This window comes from Camarhynchus parvulus, chromosome 5 (genome assembly GCF_901933205.1).
Source record: "Camarhynchus parvulus chromosome 5, STF_HiC, whole genome shotgun sequence".
In the NCBI taxonomy this organism is placed as follows: Eukaryota; Metazoa; Chordata; class Aves; order Passeriformes; family Thraupidae; genus Camarhynchus; species Camarhynchus parvulus.
This window is the reverse complement of record NC_044575.1, coordinates 27,105,366-27,129,309: the sequence shown is the minus strand read 5'-3', so window position 1 is coordinate 27,129,309 and position 23,944 is coordinate 27,105,366. Positions and strand designations below refer to the sequence as shown.

General features: G+C 37.8%; 1 protein-coding gene across 6 annotated transcripts in view; it reads left to right on the top strand.

Moving 5' to 3' along the window:
- The window catches only part of SIPA1L1 (signal induced proliferation associated 1 like 1), a 200,914-nt gene that overhangs the window by 66,941 nt on the left and 110,029 nt on the right, over window positions 1–23,944 (top strand). For 3 of the 6 annotated variants that reach the window (XM_030949104.1, XM_030949098.1, XM_030949101.1), the window contains exon 3: window positions 15,552–15,637. The exons of 1 other annotated variant lie outside the window; for it this stretch is intronic. The gene's annotated coding sequence lies outside the window, so the exon portion shown is untranslated. Of the gene's footprint in view, window positions 1–15,551; window positions 15,638–21,350; window positions 21,554–22,475; window positions 22,665–23,944 lie in introns of all 6 variants that reach the window. 2 more of the 6 variants (XM_030949100.1, XM_030949099.1) reach the window with 2 other exon arrangements.

Here is a 23,944-nt window from a genome sequence, read left to right as displayed (position 1 = left end):
CATGTGCCTGATCCTTGAAAAAGACTGGCTTTTAGTATATGATCTGTCCTTTCACAGAGTAATGTAATTAATTAAAAGGTAAAATGGATGCAGCAAGTGTGAGATGCTGCAGTTTTGCCCATGCAGCCTTGCCATTTGCATTGTACCAGGTGCAACTCCTTGACAGGTTTGTAATGACCTGGTTCAAGATGGTATTGAAAGAAGGTTGGAACATTGCAGTGTGTGGGTTTGGGGTGTGGAAGGACAAGAGATGGGGAGCAGTGGTGTTGGTTTTGCAAAGATGGGCGGGGTTGGATTTGTTTTCGGATGGATCAGCTTCCTGAATTAACAGGTTGTGCAAGCAGTAGTGCTGCGTGGAGGGAGGTGACCAGGATTTGCTATGGACTGCAGGGAGAACAAAATTGGAGATCTCAATTAAGATTAGTCGAAGCAGATTTGCAACGAGGATGTAAAAACATAACCCCCTCCATTGAACATGTTTTAATCATGTGTTTATTAACACCTAGTGAAACCTATAGGTGTAGGATAGGCAAAGGAAGTTCAGTCTGGAAGTAAAAGTGAAAAAAACATTTCTGCCAAAGGAAAAACCCTCCCTTGTAACATTGATTTATCAGTCTGTTGGATGTCAAAACAAACAAATAGCTTTCTTATGTGAGAGAATCTGCCCTGTAGTTGTTGCAGTTGCCTTGAAGGATGTTGTTGTATCAAAAGCATCAGTTTAAACCTCTCCTCCTGAAACACTGTCAGCATAAGCTGCATTGTGTTGGCAGAGATTGAGCTTCTGACATTTGACTTCTAGTAGTGAGAAAACCTTTTAGAGGACATATATACTGGAAACAAATATAATTGTTCACAGATCTAGCAGGGCCCTTGGAAAAGGCTATTTTAATTATTTTGTCTTTTCCCTTGAGGAATTTTACCTTTTCATTTGACATCATCTTTAGTGTTGATTTTTACACACAATCATTATTGGGGTTTTTTTCGATATATGTCTCTCAAAGTTACCACAGAGGAGAAAATAGTGTCCATGTCCTTCGCAACATACAAAAAAAAATATCTTTTTTTAAATGAAGTTTGTGGTTCCAAGAGGCTATTTAGAATGATGATACTAATGAGCACTGTAGTAGGGCATGCACAGTGAAAAAAAGCTGTCTTGAGTTATGAAGAGCAGTCTTAGTAGTTTAACTTATGGAAAGTAAATGAGTATTTTTTCCCCCTACTTTGTTTGGATTCCACAGTCTAGGGTTCTTGTCACATACTGTCTGTAAAGAATGATGAGGTAATTAAACTTCATTTTGCCGATGGTGTTACCATGTTACACCACTGAAACATGGAAGCTGGTAAATTCCTTTTTATTATACACATGCAATTTTTTGTTCAAAGTGGAAATTTTTCTCAGTGGAATTTAAAAAATTTTTAAATTCCAGACTATAGCAAATCTAGTAATACAAAGTTATACTTAAAACCTAATCTATTTCCTCAGTAACAGTTTTGATTACTGGTTGTTTATGAATACGTAGGCTCATGGTCCTATAAACCCAGTCTTGTTTACTGAAATTCTTGAGCAGGTTTTACAGCTGGGAGTTGAATATAACCATATTAACAAGCAGCTTTTTTTAGGAATAGTATCACACTCCAATAAAGCTGATATTTGTTTGTTTCAAATGCAGATCTTAATTTGATTTGTAAGAATATTTGGGTGCAAAACATTCAGGAGCATCAAATTAGTTTTGTTAATTCCCCACATTGTTCTGTAGATGCTGGCCGACTAAAACTTGTAAAATTCTTCATGAAACTTAACCTCAGAACTGAACTTAAAATGAAGAAGAGGACTGTGGGGACGGAAGAGGAAGAGATGGCCACTGTGTGCAAGTGGCTGATGTTGACATTAAGTTACGTATTGTTGGTTTTATCTGTACTCTTCTTTTCCTGTTGACAGCTTGAAGCCCTGTGGCTTCATTTGTTCACTAGTAAAAAAGCTTTGTTGGGTGGGGTTGAGGTGGAAAAGGTTTGCCTTGGTGATTCTTGCTTTTTCTCAGGGATGTGTTTAAGAGTACACAGTGCTGTGTTCCCTGCAAAGGAAGGCAGGAGCTGTGTGGGTACTGTTTCTGTGAATGGCTAGGAGGAGAGATGTACAGAATTGTGTTCCTTCCTTACATTTTGCAGGTTTTAATTTTTTTTTCCCCAGAGATTTCCCCAAGGTTTAGTTGGTGATTATACAAAGGATTTCTGTTATTAGGACTGTGTAGGTTTGTAGTTCAAGTTGCTTCCCTGAGGAGTCTGAAGAAATTTAGGAAGAACCCATGCAATTAGTGCTTACAGTCTTGGCCTCTTTATAAAAAAAAGAAGGGTGTTTCTTGAGGAGTGCACTTTTATATTTTGCATGCATTTACTTGTGCACACATGCACCTGTGAGTCAAAGAAAATGGATGTATTGGATGCATGTGTGTTCCCAAGTTAGTGATTGCTTTGTGCAATGTATTGGTAGTGTGGTATTGCAATGATATCTACAGTAAATATCTTTAAATGCAAAAAAAAAAAAAGTAGAAAGTGCTTAGCCTACTTTTATGTTCTTTTATGTTTAAAAACAGTGTGGTGAATTAGTAGAAGTTGGTACGTGATAGTTGACAGGTTAGTTAATGTATTTGAGAACTGGAGAATTGCAATATGATCCTTCAGAAAAACAGGATAATATTCTTAATAGCTAAATATGTCCATTTTAATAGGGAATGGGTGTTCATAATAAAAGTCTCGCATTCGTTTCATTGTGTATGAGACTGAAGGAGTTGGATATTCAGAAGGTAAGTGTATATGAGTGAATGAAGAGAGGAAAGCCTGGATCTCATTAATTCTTGGCTATCTCTAAGCTGGTGAGAGTTTTATGCTTTGACATGTCTTTTCTTAGTCCAAAAAGATTATTTAATAGTATGGATTGTAATGATCCATACCCTTTTTCTGCAACAGGCACCTGTTGAATAGGCAGGCCAAGAATGAGGCGTGCTATGTCTGCAAACTTCCTGATTCCAGAATGGTTAGGCACACCCAAGTTAGCATTAATCTACCTAGCCTGGATTTAAAATGATTGCAAGGATTTAACAGCATGGATTTTAGTATAGCATGTTTGAGGCTCACTAGAAGTCTGGGTGCTTAATCACTGCAATCCTGTGCCCTCAAAATTGAGGGTTTTGTAAAACTGAGTTCTGTAGCTCATATAAATGTGGAGAGCTGTTGATAGATGAAATACATACATTATTCTATTTTTCCTACCTCTCCCCTTAAGGTGGTAGTAGTGTGACTTGGAACTAGTAAGTATGTACTTAGTATTTTGTATGATTACACATGTATACTGATTAATAAACAAGATGTTTTCTGTTTATTAAACAGGAAAGCAGCTGATTCTGCTATATTTAATAGTTTATGGGACTGGCTGGTGAAGAATGAGCAATTGTCGTGTTTCGATTTTTTTGCATTGTTCAACTTGCACATTGCTATAGTACATTGTGCTGTGCTTCTTAAACTTGAATAGCAACACAATTTTGCAGTTCAATATTTTCATTGTTTCAGGTGAGAAATAAGAATCAGCAATTAAATAAATCTAAGACATTGAATGGATGTGAAATTTGTGAGTTCCACAGACGTGGAAGCATAAGAAACCCCAAGTTCATGTACTGAATAAAGCACCAAAACCCAACAATGAAAAAACCAAACTAAAAGAAACCAGTAAAAATAAATAGTCCCTCTCCCTCTCCAAAAAAAGCAAACCCCCACAACCAAAGAAGCAACAAACAAAAACTGGCAAAACCCTGACAGAAGAGACAATAGAGCAATAAAATTTGGACTACTAGTGTTATTTCCCTGCTTTTTTACCTGTAGAGAGCAAAATACTTTATTCATTTGTAAAGTGTTTTGAGAACACATGGAACTGCTACTACTACAACTGCACTGACCATGAGATTTCCTAAATTCATGCTTCTGAACAGATGCATCAGCTTGAAATACAACATTTCTGTAGAAAGTTTCAAAGGCAGTGTTTCTGGCAATTCAGAGGTGAACAATTCTTAAATGATTTCACTACCTAAAAGCAAGAAGGTGTCCATTCAGTGGTAGTCCTTTTATAACTCTCATTGATCAAATTCCTTCCTTCTCTTGATTGCTCCCTTCTTATATGCATTGTAATTTTTTTCCTCCAGTTTTTCAGTACCCCTCTTGAGCTGTAAAACCGAATTTCTCTGTGCCAGATGAAGTAAAATAGCTGCTTTGCTCTCTTAATTGGTGTTCTCTTGTTTAAATAGTAGTGGTTTAAGATTAGCCACAGCTACGTGTTTCGAGTTTTCTATTGGGAACACAGATTCAAGGAAGCTGACTAGTAAATTGGAGTGATGCTCAGAGCTGTCACCTGTGAAGATCAGAATTCACACTTTCCACTTGAGATCAGAGAAGATCAGCTTGCTTTTCAGCCTTAATTGTATTCACTGCTTATGCATAATGCAAACCCACAACTTAACTCTGCTCCATTTGATGAAAGATTAAGATCAGTGCCTACTAGACAATGTGATGTTAGCTTTACAGATCCCATCAGCATCAGGCATTAGTCATGGTTTTTTATGTATAGAACATAGCATGCATGTCTGTACACACCATAATGGAAATGCATAGTTTTAGCATAGAATACCGGGTTGGAAGGGACCTCAAGGATTATCTGGGCCAATCTTTCTTGGCAAAAGCACAATTCTATAGACAACGATGACCCAGCACTCTGTCTTTCCAAATCTTAAAAAGTGTCTGATGTTGGGAAATACACTACTTCTCTAGGGAAATTATTCCAGTGGCTGATGGTTCTCAGTATGAAAACTTTCCCTCATGTCCAATTGGGATCTTCCCAGAAGCAACTTGTCCCCATTACCCTTTGTCTTTTCCATGTGACTCCTTGGAAGAGGGAAGTCTCAGTTGTCTTTGTAGCAGTAATAGTAATGCAATTAATAAGTAGTGCTTCCTAATAATCTTGCTGTGTGTAGATTTTATGTTGATCTCTTTAGTCTTTTGCCCTGTGTATGTAGATGAATTTGTCATCAGTCGCTAGTTAATTCTGTCAATTCCTTGTGTAAAGACTTGTTACTAATACACAGGCCTTTGGTACCTCAAAGCTGTGCTATTTATTACATTGACCTTTAATACCACTAATAGATCTTTTCACGGAGTCTTTTACAGTTTATAGATTTTTTTTTTTAAACAAAAGAAGCTTTCAATTTTCCAATTCATCATAGTTGAAAAATCAGCTTTGGCTTTATGCATAGCATATTTACAGAGGCTTTATGTGTTTGAGCTGTAGTCTCTGATACCTGCTCACCTGCAATAGAAAATGAAAGGAGAAGAAGCAAGGTTCATCATTAAATCTCATCAAGTAACATTTTTGTATCTATAGATGTATATTAGAAAACATTCAAGAGGAGATGTTTCTCTAAACTGGCAAATCTAGGGTGGCAAAGACTTTTAAAGTTGAGGAATTGCTTGGATAGAATTAAATTAGTATGTGACATGGTGGATTTTTTGGGTTTATTGCTGTTGGCATTTTCTCTGTGTGTGTGCATGCCAACCTGCAGAGATCGTGTGGGAATAGTCCCCTCCTTTAGCCACATCAGTGTCCCATAGTTTGTGAGTGTTGGGATGTACCAGGTCTCCAAGGCTGCCCTTAGAGCATGCTGGCCTGGCCAGCCTTTAGTTCCTTCGTTCCATCTGCACACAAAAGAAAGGCAGGAAAGCTGCTTCTTCTTCTGGTTGTTGGACCAAGCTGTTTACTTTGTCATGCACATGTGAAGTGTTTGGATGCTTCTGGTTGTGTAGCTGTGACACAAGAAATGCTGGAGAGGACAACATATTTTGATTTTTTTCCCCCCTTCTTTTGGTATTTTTTTAAAGTTAGCCTTGTCACTATTGGTGTGGCATTGCTCTTAAAGACTGATTTCTTTGTGTGATAGTGATACCTTAGGAAAGCAGCCACAGTTCTTACTTCCTCTTGTTGCTTTATTCTTGGTAATTTGTTTCTAAAGCCTGTAGACCGGAAGTGCAGTAAGCTTGTATGTCTGTGTGGTAGCATAGGTATAATTTTTCAGATTATGAGGAAGCACTGAACAATCATTGTTTAATACAATCTTTTTCTGTGTGTTATTTCTTGTTCTTTTTCTTACTGTGCTCTTTTTTCCTTTATTTTTCTCTACTGCTTTTCAACATTTATTTTCTTCAGAATATCTTTAACTTTTTATTCCTCTTTTTCTCCCTTCTGGTGCTTAGGTTAGAGCTCTTTGCAGAAGTTTGCTGAGGAGGAGAAAGGTTGAAGTTGAGAACCAGAGCACTGTTCCCTCCTGAGAAGGGAAAACTGCTTTAACCTCTCTTCTCTGAAATAAATTGCTCTTCCAACCGAGGAGGTTGTGTGGAAGAAAGATGGACTGCAGCTAAAGCCTGAGAACTTTGTTCGCTGGGATTAATTTAGAATCAGAAGCTTATAGCATTTTTTAAAACATTTACATGCTTAGCTGTACAGGAGTATAAGGGGACAGGCGTGTGCATTGGAGATCTTTGCTCCTTGTATCTGTTCTTGACTATAAAAGGGAAGCAGAGGTACATTTGGTTAGATGACTGAAAATTTGAGGGAGAGAAGAGCAGGTAAATGCAGTGGCTATTTAATATTTTTGTTGTAGAGTTAAGTTGTGAGCCAAGTGCTCTTTCTTGGATTATTTTGTAAAGCAGTTGTCATTTTTTCATTACTAAAGGTTCATCTGGGGTTTTTAGCTTTGCTTTTATTAAAATGACTTGGATATAGAAGGTAATGTTGAAGCTCCTGACCATCTTCAGAGACATTACAAAGGTATTCCAAAGAGCTGGTTAAATATTTGGACAAGTTGGATACATTTTCTCATAGATTGAAATTTAATTGTTGTCCTTCATCCAGAAGTCCAGTTAGCTTACTCTGGTCAAATCAAAGTTCCCTCTACAGAGGTGTGTTGCATCTGGCAGAGCACAGCAGCAGATGTAAATGGAGGAAGAGAGGATGGGTTTGTAGCTGTAGACTTAAATGTATTCTATCTCAGGACTTGCTGAATCAGGAAATCCAGTATCTTTTGCTCTTTGTTGCCTTTCTCTTACACTTCCTAATTCTGCAAGAGCTTTTCTTAATTGGGAAGATCAGAATTGCATGTGGTACTGAATAATTCCTAATGCTGTCAATGCATGGGTGTTGCTTTTATGTTGCTGGGGTTGTTTTGTTTTTTTTTTTTGTGAGTGTTGTAGTATAATTTGATGGATACAAATATCTTCATAGTCTTCAATATAAGGAATTCTACAATGAATTGAGAAATGCCAGGTAGTATTTAAATGGGTTTGATTTTCATATTTGATTATCTGTTTGGTACAGTCACCTAACCGTGGGTGCTTCAGAGCTGTAAGGCATTGCAGCATGTACAGTATTCCAGAGTTTGGGCTCCTGTAGTCATGGTTAGGGCTTAAACTCTCCTAAGCTTACTCTGGATCAATGATACCTCTACTGACATGTCCAGAGGTGTGCCTACTGCATTTTTGTTACCTATTTCAACTGTTACTCCATGTCCACCAACTAATATGGCTCTTCATTTTTTCTAGGATAGTTGTACAGTTACATATCTCGAGTCCAGAGGGGGCCCCAGAGAATAAACTGAATGGTCTCGGTGCTCTGAGGACACTTCTGGAGTTGTTAATTTACAAAGCAAAGAGGATTGTGGCTGACCTTCTTCTAATGTTTTTATATAATCAGGATTTAAGCTGTTTTCTAATTTTGCCTATTAAATGAAAACAGAGATTTAGCCTTTCCCTTGAATGAGTAGATTCCAAAGCAAATCAATGTAGAAAACCTTCAGAGACCCTTAGAGAGCTTTACTGTGCATGTGGGAAATTGCAGGAGTGTATTAGTACATACTTGGAAATTTTGGTATGGAAGGGGTCAACAAACACAGCCATTATACAAAATCTGAGGGTGCTAGAGAAGCTGCTTGCGCTTTTGTGACCAAAGGACTACTGTTACTGCTTTTGTATTTTTCCTGACAGATTTTTTTTTTTGGTCCAGAATTCTATTATGAGAGAAATAGAAGGTTTTTTGTCCTTTGGTAAGCTGTCAAGAACTGACATTTTTCCTCTTCCCTTTTTTAAATAAAACTAATCCTTGAGGCTGAGGTTTGGGGTTCGTATTCCAGCTGTGAGCCTTATAGAGACTGCTGCATGTTCTGTCATCTCAACTGAAAACACAGTTTACCTATAAAACAATTTTATTCTGTTAATACCTGTGCAGGGGTTGTGCTTCTCTTCTAAATGGACTGGTGAGGTTTTGAAACAGTACATCTTGCTTGGCATTTGGATTGTTGGTGCAGCTCAGGATCGTCCAGATCATGGCTGATATGAATTAAAAAATATCCTTCTTTTATGCTTTTATGACTAGACAAGTCAGCTGAAATAAACAGTTTTCATATTTTTCTTATTTAATCTGTATTTGATTCCTTTTTTACAGTTAACTTTGTGGCTTACAGTATTAGTTTAGTGTAGCACAAATGCACCAGGCCTGCCATTTTTATTTTGTGTTTGAAAAATAGTGTTTGTACAGTAACTACAACTGACAAGGAATTAAAGAACTGCATTGAAATGCTTTTAGTGATAAGTAGTACAAAAAAAATCAGAAACAGCTATGTCAAAATGTGTTTGTACTTTGTGGTAGAGGAGCATACATGAGTGTGTAGGGTTTATTTTGAGTTTCATAGGAGCAAAATTTAAAATGTATTGAAGCATAGAGACATTACTTTTTCTCTTGCTTAAAATAATGTATTTCATGTTACACTGGACAGTGGTCATTTGGAGAAATCTTTTGCCTGGTTTGAGTTGCAATGTTTAATAATAATGTTTAATAATAATTATTTTAATAATAATGTTTAATAATAATTATTTTCCTAAGTCCCTTTTATTAGTCTGAAAGGTTTTGCAGTATGTGTTATAATGCATGATTTGTATACAGGATATACAGATATACAGAGTATACAGGGTAACAATAGATCTGGCAACATCAGGTAAGAGCAGGAGTAACCTCAGAATCGTTTGCCTTTATTGTAACGGAGTACAGTCAATATAAAATGTAACACATAGACCAATATTTTGTGTTTGTATAGACCAGATGGTGCTTTCTTGTATTTGGATAGGTACACAATGATAAATTCAGTAATGAACTAACTTTTTTTGCCATAAAGTGTCTAATGGAAAATTATCTTTATTGCAACAAAATACTTTCAAAAAGAAGCTTGACTATACCCTACCCCATCCCCAAAACAAAAAGCAAACCTAAGTTCTAGGGAGTTTTATTTGTGGTGATCTGAGGCCACTGGCTAATGTTTTCAAGACTGAAAATCCTCACAGTGATGTAGGATTTATTTTCTGGACTCCAGTAGATGTTTGGACAGCTGTTTATTCTCTAATACAATGTTGTTCTGTTTTCTGTGTGTTTTGTGGTTAAGAGAGAGCATTCTTAAAGAAATACTTGATATGTAGAAATCCTGTTGTCTGAAAATGGAAGTGCTAGACTAAGAGACATGACCTGTAAATTTGCCAGCTTGCCACAGATTAATAATACTACTACTGTCTCTTTTAATCACTGGGATTTCTGCATAAAGTACTTCTTTGTCTTTTGGAGGCATGGGGGCTTCACAAATTTATTTATCATACCTGGGAGTTGGTGGTTGTGAAGACTTGTTGGACAGTAAGATGAGTGTTGCTATAATTAAGAGCTCACCACTGTTTGTTCTGTCTCACAAGTTCCCAAACAATAACAAAATGTAGGACACAAATAGTTTTGGGAATTGTTTCCTGATGGAAAATACAATGTTAGGAGAGAGGCCAGCCTTCTGTAAGGCAATGGTAAAATCATTGCTATTCCTTGTTTTCAATAGCATTTATCTCCCTTTTGTTGTAACTGTGCTGCCCTGTTCAGGTGGATATGCTAATCTGTGGAGCTAAGATGTTTTACTTTTACTATGTTGTTTAATGTTTTTCTCTAATTTGTTTGCCAGATTCTTTGTTTTCTCTCTAAATGCAAATGTGAGGTTTGCTTTTAAACCTTTACAAAATCTGCCATACATCCAGTTAGGTTATTGGAATGTTTTGAGTACTGTTTCTGAAAATGGGAGCTAGTGCATCTGAAAACACTTTGCCTATAGTATTAGAGATATAGCACTTTTTTTTCACATAGGCCAGTGGTTACCTCCTTTCCTCTTGCAGTACTGCAGGTACTCTTTCTGCAAGTGGAGGAGTTCTGCATTCCTTATCATGTGTGACTCTTGGACCCAAGTCTCGTGGTCTGGTTTCACAGATGATTTGGAATAGCCCTGAAGGTGTAATGAAAGTCTTGTTCTGTCCTTCAGCAAATATTTTCACATGATATATAAGGAGTCTTGGGTTTTCAGACAGCTTTATGTTATTCTGGCTTTTAGATCTCTGAACTAGTAAATATGCATATGTATTTTTAAAGGAAAAGGGGAATGCTGCCTGTTTGTGGCTTTCTGACTGCTGTAAGTGTGAGTGTGTTTGCCACTCAGTTTCAGTAAATGGATTCATAGAAACTAATGTGTATATGTGAATAATGTACTAGCATTAAATTACTGGCAGAAAAGAATGTTGCTGAAGGCATTGGCGTGGTGGCTGTCTAAAATCTAAACAAGTGTTTCTGGAAGTCTGAATTTTTGCTAAGGTTGAAAGATGGTGTCATATTTCAGTATGGGCTATTGACACTCCAGCTCTAATAATTGCTTGAAGTCTGTCTGATGTAAATATGTACTGGATTTGGTCAAGTATGAGTTAGACTTTTACTGCTGGTTCACAGGACAGCTGAAAAATAAAATCAAACCTAAAATACACATGTGACATATCCAAAATAACTGTGTGCATACACAACTGTTAGTAAATTGTAAATTGTTTTACATTAATGGTGTAAACACAGGGTATGCTACCAGCTGGAGTCAGAATGCAAGTGCTGTCTAGAAAGAAAAAATCCTCACATTGAACCTTGTTTTAAATTTTAACTCCATTAAAAATGAACTGCAAAGTGTGAATTGCCAAGTAGAATTAGTACAAATATCAGTAGTACTGTCGAGTATGAAATCAATTCTATTTTAAAAATTCCATGTTAATTTTACAAGAAGATCAAGAAAAGAGGAAACTGAAATTGCAAGGAATTTTTCTATTTGGGGAAGGAAGGTGAAGGGAAGGAGAAATCTTTTAATGTGCACTGTCACCTAAAATAAGTCACAGAAATGAGTTCATACATAAAGACTGCTTTTTTCCCCCCATTTACGATAGATAAGACACCCCTTGGAAAGTCAAATAACTATATTAAGAAGACAAGGGATTTTTTTCTTCCAGTTGTTATCACTCTCTTTTTAGTAATCTTAGAACTAGATATTCAGGATTTGTTCCTTAGAATACACAAGAATGATGTATGTGGTATTTCAATGCTAGGACAATGGTGTTGACTAGACTTGAAACAGCTTAACTTTGTGTGCTCAGTAGTCTTATCACCTTCTCAGATTGTATTTGGCTTTCAAGATGGATATCAGGTTTATGACTCTTTAGTCTGTGATCCTGTATAGCTTCTCTTTTCTGCTTTGTTACTCTTAATATGGATGCTCTGCATGTGGGTAGGTTTTTTATTTAATGATCTTTTTCAGAGTTGTGGTATTTGGTTTTGCTCTCACTTGCATGGACGTTATCAAGTGTGTTTTAGAACCCCCGATTTCTTAAGCTCACTTAGAATCAGGATCATCTCCTTCATATTCCTTGCAACTTCTGCCCCCTTTCCCCGTCTCCACCACCTCCCTAGTTTGGTGTCAAGGGTGCCTGTGTTTGGTCACCAAAATTAATAAACTAAACAAAATCAGCTGCAGGTCAACTTCTAGCTGCCCCAACCCAAAATCCTTTCTGTTTTGGTTTATTTTTTTATACTCAGCCATTGGTTTTCTGAAAGTGAATTTTCCAGTGGTTACCATTATCTACACTAATTATTTTGGATTTATAGTCTCCAGGTTATGTTGAACAGTAGTTAAACTTACATAAGCTGCACCTGCTGCTTCATTAAGACATTTACCCAACATTGTATTGTTTTGAGGCTTACAGACTATCAGTTATCTTTCTCCCCTAACTTAAATCACTCTTCTTTTCCCCCAGCAATGTATCCAAATCTTTCTAAGCATCAGAACTACATTGTTTGTCTTGCTACTTAAGTAATTTCCCACTTCCCTACTATTGTTATCAGACATATACCCTATTTCTTATTGCTCTGGGATCCCTATCTTTTACTGGTCCTCAAAGCAAGTCAGTAATACCTTAGAAATAATTTAGACTAGTTCTTTTATATATCCTAGTGTACATTATTGTAAGTAGCTGGCTTAAACTATGCATTAATTTTTCTAATTGAAACATCAGTTTGGGTTTTATAAAGGAGAATTTATTTCGAGTGTTACTTGGTAACTTTCTGGCCTCTTCCTTGTAGAGCTTTTGAGTATTGGGGTCCCTCATTTTCTAGATCAGTTCTACAATTGGCTGGCAATGGTATTTGCCCCCACAATTTTATTTATCTCTGCAAGCTTTGACAGCCTGGGTAAGATCCAGAATCAATGTGTGGGCTGTCCAAGCCAGCATGCTATTGAAAAGCTGCCATTAACAACTCATTGTTAATGAACTGGAGAGCAGTGTTGGTATTTCTCAGAATTAAAGAGATAATGCTTGTCCTTTGTTGTTGTATTGGGAGTGTGATTTGTAGCCCACCACCCCCAGAGACACCTTGCAGAGTGCTTCTGGACTGGTATTTCACTCAGGAAGACTTGGAGGGAATAGCTAATTCTCTGTTGGTATTGCTAACCACCTACTTGTGTGTATGGTGTTTTTCTGCAGTTCCTATTTGGGCAAGACTAGGACTGACTTAAAGGTCTTCTTGTCTTAGTCAGAACAGTATAAAAGAGCACAGAGGAGGTTCTTGGCTTGCAAAGATATAAAGCACTGTACAAACGAATGGCTTTTATGACTATTTTTGTTGTACTATATCTGTCATTTGAGCAGATTTGCTGTAGCTTCAGGAACAAAGAGTGTTGCTAGGTGTCTCCTAAATGTAGCCTGTAACGTAGGGCTTGGGACTGCCTTGCTGATAAGGTCTCCCCTTGTTTCTGGCTGGAACCACTTAGCGGAGGACGGTGCTTGAAAATCTCTGTTCAGATAACCATAATGCAGCTACATGTGCTGAGAACTGAAGCCATGGAGACCAGAGGTGAAGCAGAAATCTCTGACTTTTCTTCTAAATGATTGCTGTTTGACGAATTTCTTAGTAAATTACTGATGCAGCACTGAGCGTCCTTTGCTGGTGCTGCCAATTATGTAGGTCTAACAGAACACTCAAAATCTCAGCTCTGAAGTATGGTACTCTATCTCTTCCTTTATTTACTTCTGTGATATAGACTATACTGGTAAATTCAAGACATTAAAGAAGAATGGTATTCAAACAGATGCAAATTCAATCTGGTTTAGTGGTTTTTTTCCCTGTAGGTTTTGTGATCACTTCTGCTTGACACATGAGCTTCTGTTTAATCTATCATGTCTGGGAAGTCATTTTAAGTGCAAAACAAGTAGAAAATAATTCCAAATGGCTGGAGGACTGACCATGTGGTTCTGCATCAGAGTTTTATATTAGTTTGCCTGTTTTCATTAGAAAGGAAGTTTAAGGATACCTGCTCAAAATAAAAATTGCTAGACCTAAATCAACAGAATTCTGTTTCTGATTTTAGGAGAAAGTTGCCTTTTTCAGTGAAGGTTGGTTTTTCTTTTCTATTTATGTTTTTTCCCCATTGTTAATGGAATTAATCTCACTTATGAACAGCTGTTGAAATAATTAAGTGTGCTACTGAAATTGTAGTTGTAGTTGTTCTGTTTCCTTGAAAGTCCCAAGCAGATTTAAAATTAAAAACCAAAACAGAAAGCCACTGGAGGATAAAATAGGCAGCTTACACAATAGAAGTTGCAAATGGGAAAACAAAAATCTTGAGCTTGGCCTACACATTATTTCACTGAATTGTTTTAAACTGATGTCTTTTTGGAAGGGGTGGTCCAGGCTTTTCCCATCTGCTGATTTGATGGTTGCTTCAGGATCTTCCACCCAGGAATAGTGGGAGAGGAGAGTGCATGAAGTGTGAGCTGCAGGGCACAGCACATGCACTTGTATTGCCTTGTTAAAAGACAGAAGGCATCTCTTAGATGTTTTTCGTAGCTCAGATAATCAAATATTTAATGATGGCTGGTGTTGCAGTACTGGTTCTGATGCATTTGGAAAAACTGTCCTGCAGTTAACTTTTGAAGCTGTTGTGTTGGAATTTGTTTGAGATGCCATACTACCCAAAATTTATCCTTTTCTAAGTGACACTGCCTCATGAATGGAAGTAGCATATTTTGCATTGGCTGCCTACAGCCATGTTCCCTGCTGAGCCAAAGGCAGAGTTGCTTGTCAGTGAGTTTTCAATTTTCTGAGGTTTGTAGCTTGTAGTGTTGCAAGTCAAGTCTGCACAGACTGATGGTTTGTCTTAACTACCATTCTGGAAATGTTAGTCTCAATATCTTGACTCATCAGTCAGCTTTGGAATTTTCAGTGCAGGAAAAACGCCCAGTATTTTATTTAGCTTACTCTGCAGTTTAGTTGAGTAGCTCTAGCAGTCCCATCACCAGCAAGTTAGAGAGGGGCTGTTGTACTGTAAAGGAGCCATCCCAATTCAAGCTTTTGTTGTCAAAGATTTTTAGCTTGAGCAGATTTTACACACTCATTTTAGGTTTACTGTTCCAGTAGCTAAGTTTAGTGAAGGACCTTTGTTTTGCCTCACTCCCAGTTTGTAACACTGGTGAGGCTTGGCAGGGTGTGCTGAGGCCCCTGAGCTCTGCCCCGTGCTGCAGTCGCAGCCTCCGGCGCCGAGGCTGTCGCGGAGGAGCAGGGGTGCAGGGACAATCGGGGACAATGTGTGCGATATCGCCAGTACCGCCCGCGCTGGCACCCAGCACTCAGCACTGCAAGGAGGCAGCTCAGTCAAATACCGGGGGCTGAGGGGCAGAAAGGATGGAGGAGATGCTAGGCTGGGACACAGAGGGCAAGCTCTCAGATGAGAGGAACAAAGACTGTGAAAGCCAGAGAGTGTTCTAGAGAAAAAGGGGCTACGCAGGGAGCAGGAGAAGGAGAGGTGAGAGGAGGTGATTTATAAGCAGCAATGAATAACAAAAGGAGGTTCTGAGGATAGAAAAAATGCAAATAATTACTTGTTTGGGTTAAAAAAGTTCTGGATGGCCTGGACCATCCCACTAGTACTAGGAAAGTACTGCAGTTTGATACTGCTGGGATTTTGTGGCAGGTGTTCTCAATGGAAGGTTCTTTTTTTCAGGAATATAATTCTCCAACTCGTTGGCTATTTAGGTCTTGAATTAGTTAACTCTGAACAAGAGTATTTTATCTGTATATTTTGTTTCAGTTTTACTAGCTGCTGCTTCTTTGAAGAGAGATTACCTGTGTCCTTCTTCAGATGCCTGTGGTATTTTCAAGAGGAACCATTCTTCTGTAAGTGGAGATTTTTCTATGAACATAAAATTAAAAACATGAATTAGTGGAATGCATTAATAGGAATGTGGGTGTGAAGAGAAGTCTCAAATGTTTAAAAACTGGATGCTTTTTGTACATAGTATGGTTTTCATGATTCATAATTGAGAATAATGATTGATGCTCAGGGGAAGCTACTTTCTTTTTCATTTGGTCATTTGAAATGAATAGTATACTTCTGTTATAAACTCAGACAGTGATGATAAAAGCAGTACTTGTCTCTGTCAACATTTGTGAAAAATAAGTCTCTGGAGATTTCTGAATGTTTTATTTAATGATGAGAATAGTGAATCTGTCCTGTCTAGTGTCTGGATGAGCTGTCTTGTATCAAAACATTATTAATTGATTTTTATACTTTACAGCTGTGTTTTGGGAATAAGTACTGGAAGGAAAGCCAAAAGCTCCATTCTGGATTTTAAGAATCATACTGGAAAAGAGTTAAGGGATTGATTTAGCTTTCTATCGTAGAAATGTTAAGGAGGAGGAAAAAGGAGGGACTTAAGCAGCCTATTAACTTTGTTTTCCAGCAGTCTCAAACTAGTTGCATCCTCACAGGGATAGGATTATCCATTTCTGTGCAAATACCTTGGTTTATGAAGATAGACATCCAGTGAGGCCTTTATTTTCACTTAGATCTGTTATTAACATTAAATTGTGGAAGTAGGGATTTACTGGGACTGCTGAACTGTAGATTTGTTTCTTCAGATAAGAATACTGTCAAGGCCAGTTGTCAGCTTTTCTAGAAATACGGAATTTTACATTCTGGAGACATTCTATACATTAACCAATTCCTTAAACATTGTGTTTTGTCTTTATTCTGAAAGTCATAGTGTAATGTCAGATGGTACAGTATGGATAAAGGATTATGTATGTTTGTAACAAGGCTTGCTTCAGCTTGAGTAAGAGATATTCTGAGAGTTTTCTCCCCAGTTTAGAAATGCATTTTCAGGGAAATAAACACCTTCACAAATAGCTATTCAACAGGAATTTGTGGGGTAAATTAGCCCCTATATGTATTTTGCCCTCGCAAGGGGACATTCCTTTGAAGGTTCTAAAGGAGGTTCATTTCAGTTTAGTTGAGCCATGATTTTTCTGTATGCTCATGTTTGCTTTTTCTCCTCCTTCTTGGAAGGCATACATGCATTCTTAAAATCTTTAGGATATAGTAAAGTTTGTTCTGCTGGTTTGGAAGCTGTGTGCGCCTGTAATGTGAGGAGATGACTGTAGGCCAGAAATAGAGAAGATGGGAATATGAAGATGGGAGGGTTCAGTCTCGCTGTTCCTGGCAATGGCCAGCTGCCAGCTGGGCTGAAGCTGTAACGTTAAACTGCAGCTCTGGGCTCAGAGTGGGCCCCCAGCACACGTTCTGTGGCCTCAGAGATGCCAGTGTCTCTTTTGTCCCTCACACAGATTGGGTAGATCACTGGGGAGGCCTTTAGACACCCTGAGAGCAGAGACACGCGCACAATGCTGTTTTGCAGGGCAGGAACGTATGGAAGTGTAGAAGTCAGCTGTGTATTCTCCTGTTGTAAAATAATGCTCAGAAATCCTGTGGTGCAGCACATTTTAGGGGACTATTCAGATGAAGTATTGAATTCCCTGGACTTGAAGGAGTCCAGGGAAAAGTGAGAGCTGTGTCTAGTACCATAATTATTTGCTTTTGCATGCATGTGTTGTGATGTATGTATCTCCTAATTGCTGTATGCTCAGGAGGAGTCTTCTTGCTAGGACCCCTCTGTGGTCTCTTGAAAATAATAGTGTTTATCTGAAATAAGAGCAGTTCCTTTGTGAGGGGATGGGCCTGCTGAGGACATGCAGCATGCACTGGAGAAGGGTTTTTCCCTTTTACCTTTTCAGGTTATAGCTTTCTTCATTGTGAAAGCTGGAAAAGCCATGCTGAGGCAAGGGGAGCGAGAGACGAGAAGGGCTGAATTTGGAAGGAGGGAGTTGGGTTAGACAACAAGCCAGGGTTACTTCAGCTGGCATTACAGGGATTGGGGTGGGGGAGAAAAAGGGGGTGCAGAAGGCTGTTGGGCTGTTAAACTGGGAGGGGATGTAGGGCTGGTACAAGTCAGTACCAGCCCTACATCCCCTGTGCTGTGACAGGGAAGACAGGTCTGAATGTGAAGGTGTTGGGAACTGCAGTGGCAATGGATTCATTCTTGCTTGGATTGAACCATCTGTGCTTGTGTATTGTTTTTGTTCTTACCTTTCAGTAATGACTTCTACCCAGTTGTGGTTTTGTACATGTGCTAATCTTTGGAAAGAATTGTGTGAATGAGTTTTTCTTTTAATGAATAGTGAATGTTCTTTCTACTAAGTTTCATGTGGAAAAAGAGTGAAGAAATGTTTGTCTTGTACTAAAAACAGGGCCTCATCTTCTAATAGGAAGGATTTCCATCTACTATAATCTAACTGTATGAAAAAAGAAACTTGAAGAGTTTGTGGAGCACCTATAGTTAAAAACTGCATCTAGGTGGCCTCCCTAAAAATCAGAATCATTTGCAGACTACTTGAAACAGGGAAAAAAAGGATTATCTGTGCTAACAATCCTTTGAGAGGGAACTGTCCTGTGGTTATGAAAGCAGGTGTAAGAAATTTGTGCTCATATCTGTGGTACCATAAATAAGCCAGTTCTAACCTTTATAGCTTTCTATATAATTGAAATTTTAAAATTCTCATCAGACTTTTATTGGTATGTAGAATGAATGACAAATACAGATTGCATAAACCTCCAATGTGAAACCTACAAAAAATAGAAGTGCCCCACACAAATCCATGGACCTTTTGTCCCATCTGGAGAAAAACAACCCACCTGTGCCACAAGGGACACAGAAGTTGAAGCATTAATTATTGGCTTAATTGCTCATATTTTTATAAAGAGACTTCACAGTATTTCAAGTGATCTGGTTTTCAGATGTACAGCTAGAGGGAATAATTTATGTGAAGGATCTTGAACTAGGAGATGATTTTACAAAACAGTTTTTTAAAGGGCATTCAACAAAAACTGAGAGCTTATTTCTTCCACCTCTTTTATGTTAACATCTGTACTTACTTGTACCAAAGCTATTTTGTTTTCCCAGTTTTAATTCTTACCATCAGTTTCATCTAATCATCCAGTTACAGTTTGTTTAAAAAAAAATGTAGGAATTTGCAGGTATTTTTGTAACAAATAATGTTTCAGAAGGGTATTTATACAACAGCCAATAAAAAGTGCTACTTTAAAGTTTGTTTTGGTAAGATTTTTTCCCAATCAGCCTCCTATAAAGGTTTGAAACTTTTCAGTTTTGGAGAGGATCTGCTTTGTCTGTCATTAGACTTTCAGTGCTTACAGCTGTGTTTAACACTTGCAGACATTGAATATGGGAGGTTTATATCAAGCACTCAAAGCGGGGGTCAGTAAGAACATTTGCACCCGATATGCCTCCCTGATCCTTGGCAGCAGCATTTTAAAATGTTACAGAAAATGAAAGCAACTTCATCATTGTATTATGGCAGTCAGATTTGCAGTGATTCTAAGTAGGTATATCCAAATATTCCCATTCTATGGATATTTTCGTATATTATCACTGTAAATTAATTTTTGCTCTTTTTTAATGAAGGACTACTGGCTGTCAGTGTCTTTCAGGTGCCTGTCAACATATCACCATAGCTCTTTTCATGTGTACACATTAAAAATTATCATATCCATAGGGAAAATATTTTAATTGGAGAACTTCTTTTAAATATTTTATGAGTAAAAATGTAGCCATAAAAGGCTTCATCCTTTAAAATTGCAAATGCAGTAAGATGTAGGCTAAAACAGAGATGTTGTCTCAATTCACCTGAGCAATATTTATATTTAACTGTGATATAAAACATCTGTAAAATTTACCCTTTGAGACTAGTGCAAATTTAGAACGCAGTAAGAATTTTCAAATGCAAATTCACACAACTTTGTTCACATAAGAGTATGTTTTAACTGAGAGTTCATTGGGTCTGTGCAAGAGGAGAACCTCTGAAAGCCTTCAAAAAAACCCAGAAGGGACAGGACACAATCCCATTTACACACAGTGATCTGTATACTAAATGGAAGATATATAAATGAGGGTGATGTTGCTTTTTGTTAGTTTGTTATTGTATAGCTGTATGGATTTTTTTGTTTTAATTTTATTTTTAAGGCTCTTAAGCATTGCCTGGAAGAACATGCTGCATACTTATTGTTTTCTCCCTTTTTCAGGTGTTTATTTTCCTTGATTACATCTATAGTACTTCCTTGTGTCCTAGGTAACTTAAGAACTGTGGTAGACAGTGTTAGTTTGAAAACCTTTTGTGGGGGGAGAATGTAGTCTGATGTCAGGTACTTGGGTTCAAAGGGGAGTCTGTGATGGCTGCAGGGCTTTTTAATTTCTTATAACTGCACTGAACTCTTGAAATCTGCAATCACAGCTTTTCCTTTTCCCAACGAAGTTCCCTTTCTCACAAAGTTCCCTTTCTATGAATTTCAGTAAAATTTTCTGGTTAGTATGCATTAAGTTTGCTTACTTTTTTTTAAAGCTCACTTGGAATTATTTTCTTAATTTCAGAAAGGTGGCATTCTTAGACCTGTTTTTCTAATTTTATCCAACAATTCAGTACTTTAATGCAGATGTATTTAGATTAATACAGAAATTTGTTGGCAACCCGTTGGTTTGAAGCAAGTTATCTTCTTCAGCTTGCCCAGGTGCAGGGCTGTGTGTCCATGCTGTGAAATGTCAAATCATAAATCCAGTGTAGGAAATACTTTAGAATGTCTAGTGTCTTTTTTCCTACAACTTAGAAAATGAGATCAGTCCTGAAGTAAAAATATTCCTGGTAAAAAGAAAAATTGAGAAGTGTCTTAACCTTACATCAGAGTATTCATATGTGGACTGGCAGTGGTTTAACTAAGTCAGTACAGTATGATTTCATATATTCAATTGCTATCATTTGTGTGTATTGAACTCACTTTCCCCTAAGGTGCTTTGAGATAATATTTCTATTTGTTTTTTCAACGTCAATTTTTCCATGTTTAAGAGTATCTTTGATTATTTTTCAATTAAAGAAATTAATTAATGGATTGAAGTGAAATGTTATTGTCTTTGTTTTGTTCCTCCCCCTGCCCCATCACACATGCACAAAGGAGATGCTTAGCTTCATACAGTGGAATGGATTTTTGTTCTAGTTGGGGTGTTTTAATTTACATATGCAGTAGGAAAGTTATTCTTCAGTGATCAAGGATTCGGTGAATGGTGCTTTTTAACTGACACCCTGATGAGTTACCACCCTCAACACAGAAGCTGTAGCTCTCCTAAGTGTGTCAGGTAACTACGTGATGGGGAGACTGATTTAAATCAGTCGCATCTAGTTTTTCTTGTGTTCAGAGTACATTTCAGAGTGACAGTTATACGAAAGTCCAGCATTTCACAGCTTACTAGTTGTGTTAGAAGTGGGTTTTAAAATATTAGGAGAATTCAGGTTTTAAAATAATAGGAGAATAGTGGTTTGGAGAATAATAACTGTTATATTGCACTAAAAAGGTAAATGGCAGTGGAAGAGGAAAATAACTTTCAGTATTGTATTTACAGGTTCTGTTAATAGACAGTCTAAAAACCATAGGATCTGTAAATAATTTCCAAGATTGTGGTGAAAATTGTTGTTTTTTTTTTTTTTAAAGGCAGATAAATGGGATTAAACACTATGAATGGAGTGTTGGAGCCCACCTTCCTGTCTGAAGTGCAGAAATTTTTATGAACTAACAAATGCAAGAAGTTGTGGGAAGTTTTTCTGTGATGCAGCTTAATGATGATCATGTTTCCAGAGGGAAGAGGTGATGGGTATGAGAAGAGCCTTACTTTCTCCATCTTGGAAATCTGCAATGTAAGAATATGTTTGAGACTTAAGCTTTCCTTTTTAGCAATTTTCTGGAGCTTTTTTCATTAAATTCTCCACATACAAGAAATCGGCACCTCTGTCTTGTTAATTTAGAGAAAGTTAAGATTAATTTAAAATGCTCAAAGTGCTGTATTTGCTCTAGAGGAGGTGCTTTGCTAGCATGGACTGGGAGGAGTCCTCTCATTTTGCCTGGCAGCTGTTACCAGATTAATCCTGCTTCACAGTTAGGCTGAGGAACATCCTTCTTGTCTTCACAGAGAATGCCCCAGTAGCCAGCTTCCTTGTTCCTTTGGTCTCCAACAGGTTGCTCAATTTAAGAATGTGTATTAGCTCGTTCCCATCACTGTACCTACATGGAAAGGGAAATTTTCATTTATGTTGGTTCAACAATACTATTTCCTGGCAACATAATGAGCTTGATCCTGCACATTTTCAGAATGTAGGCTCATCAGAAGTTCCTGTGACTCATGAACATAGAACTTTTCATCCAGTTAGGTTTTTCTCCAATAGAGTATTAAAAAACCCCAAAACCCTACAGGCATATAATACTGGAAGTTCCCTTTTGTACCACTTAAGGAACTGTACTTTCTTTCATGAATTACTTCTGCCTCATTGGTCAGTATCAGTCTCACTCACATCCTCTTCTTGGGCAGATTAATTATTTCAAGCTGTCTTCTCCATCTCTTACCGGATTTGGGAATGCAGCTTTCACGTGTGTGTTTTTACCCACCCTTAAAACATATAGGCAAAAAACCCTTCAACCCTAACCCGTTTAAGGCTTTTTATTTCCTTTGTCTACATTGTTTTCTTTGTTTTGTTCACTGGTGTGTGCAATGATCTTATTAGAAAGTTATACTGAAAATGAATTCTAACTTTTATGTCAATATGCTGACTTTCACTTCCACAGATTTTGCTGTACAGCTGGAATAGCTGTGCTTTTCACTAGTTGAACATGAAAAAGGACTCCATCTTCATAGTGTCTGCTTTTCTGGGGTTAAGTCAAGTTTGCATCTAGTGGAGTTTGTGGAAGCCAGTTTTTCTCAGTACAGAGACCATGGACAATTCATGTACAAAATCTTCAAGAATATTTTTTTCAGTAAGTGTATACCAGATAGCTTTGAGATCTATTTAGCTGTCTGTTCTTAATCTTTCTTTGCTGCTTCAGACCTCAAAACTTAATTTCCCCACCTGCTGATAAATATAGGGTCATAGGAATTGCCGTCGTGGGTCAGACCATCTGTTCTTTAATTAGGAGCAGTAACAGATGCTTGGGATGATGATGCAGAAAAAAAAAATTACGATAGGCAGTTATGACAGTAATATACTCTGGGGTGTATCTCTGTGATCCTTTTAGTTTGACTTGTGTCAAAAGACTCAGAGACTGTGGTATCTATTCTAGCTCTTTGTTATTCAAATATTTTTTTGTTACAATATAATTTTATCCTCTTTGCTTCCCTTTAATGCTGCTAAACTTTTGGCTTGCAGTCCCATATCCTTAGCATTATGTTCCCTAGGTAGAGGTATGAAGAGGCAACCCTTTTTGTTGATGGTAAACTTATCAGTTTTCATTTGGCTGAACATAATCTCTTGTTCTTACAGTATTCTGGGGAGAAACTTCTTCTCTACCTTTTGTGTGCTGTTTTCTATCTTGGTGGGGCGGGGGAAATCTCAGTCTTCTTGATTTCCCCCTTCATATTGATATTTCCATGCTGCTTATTATTCTTGGGTTGTGTGCAGGCAGTTATGTGGCTGGGGCAGAGCCCCTTTTGGTGGGCTCAGAGGATGTTTATGCTTCCCTGAGAAATCCTACATCCAATATGAGAAGCAGTACTTTCCTTTTTTCTTACAGCAACTAGAGTAGTTCTTAAAAGGTTTTCAAACTGGGGTGGTCAAATGCTGGGTTTTGGTAGCAGCCAGCAGCCTTATTATCTAAACAGCAATTCCCAAGCCAGTGGTTGTGGCAGCTACAGCTGTGCATGGAACACAATAGAAACTTGTGGGGGTTTTTTGGGTACCTTGTGCTAATTAAGAGCACTTGGTATAGAAACCAGCTGATGTAGATCAAGATTAAAAATACCTCTGCAAAAGGGGCTTTTATTCACTTCATTCATACCAGTTTTGCAGGGGGAGTATTAGTGAAGTATTGCTTGGACATTGCCAGCCTCCTTAAATAGCTTTCAATATTCTGCATAGATGCCTAGAAAACTCATGAAACCTCAAGGTGAGTGCAAGTTAGTAGTGAGGAAGTGGGTAGGATCTGGGGCTGTGGCTGAGAAGACAAGTAGGAAATTTAATGGTGGAGAGAGAGGCATCTTCTTGTGAGATATGTTAGTGAGGAGAAATGAAGTGTTGACCCTATCCTAACTAGCAAGGGAA